We start from the raw sequence: 1001 nt of genomic DNA, 5'->3' as shown, positions 1-1001 counted from the left end.
TAACCCCTTGTTTATTGGCCTGTGCGGAAAAGGCCTGTCAATCCCTCACATGTGGGTCTTTTCCTTCTGCCTACAACTTTTCTGGCATTATTATCTTTTCCAATGACTCTTGTCTTCTCATAATGTAACCAAAATATGATAGTTTAGTCAGTTTAGTTTCTAGAGAGTGTTCAGGTTTGATTTGATTTAGAGCCCACTTATTTGCCTTTTTGATGGTCTACAGTATCTATAAAACTCTCCTCCAAAACCTCATCTCAAAAAATTAAATTTCCTTGTATCACCTTTTCTTTGTTGTCCAGCTTTTACACCAATAGCAATGGGAAATATGACATCATGAATTCTCTTGATCTTGGTTGCCAGAAACAAATCAGCCAGCTCTCCATGGTTTTTATTTAACATATTTATGTGCTGGCTTTTCTCTATCAGTGAGACGCAAAGCAGTTTTTTGGTTGTGATCTGTACAAGTAAAATAGCGAGATGTCACACAAATGTATAACATGGCAAGAATGGTTAGCACTGTACAAAATTAAAGTATCATCGTTACTAAATAATTTCTTCACCTGCATGAAATAATGAATTTCTCATGTGGCTTTTAACTATCTGTAGCTCATAGAGACTTGAACATTGGCAAATGCATGCCAAACCATAGGCTGGAATTATAAACAAAAATAGTTCTCTAGCACTAACATTTTGATACAAACTTCTAAATCAAATTTTACCCTAACTGCAAATTTCTTAGTGTAAAACATTATTATAAATAACTGTAGAAAGGGGATAATTGTCATTAGTCCTGCACATCTTGTTACAGAAGCAGTTTGTTTAACTGTTATCAAACATGTCCTTATTTTCAGATTTTCTGTTTGACTGAAATTGAGACATGATAAGGAACAGCTTTCTTTGCCTAAAGCGGATGCTAATATTCTTGTGCTGTTTGAGCTCAGCTGTCTTGAGTAATTTAAATTGTTTTAGAAAGGAAGGAAGGACCTATTTTTCAATAAACA

This window comes from Sphaerodactylus townsendi, linkage group LG01 (genome assembly GCF_021028975.2).
Source record: "Sphaerodactylus townsendi isolate TG3544 linkage group LG01, MPM_Stown_v2.3, whole genome shotgun sequence".
NCBI lineage: Eukaryota > Metazoa > Chordata > Lepidosauria > Squamata > Sphaerodactylidae > Sphaerodactylus > Sphaerodactylus townsendi.
This window is presented reverse-complemented; position numbering follows the sequence as displayed.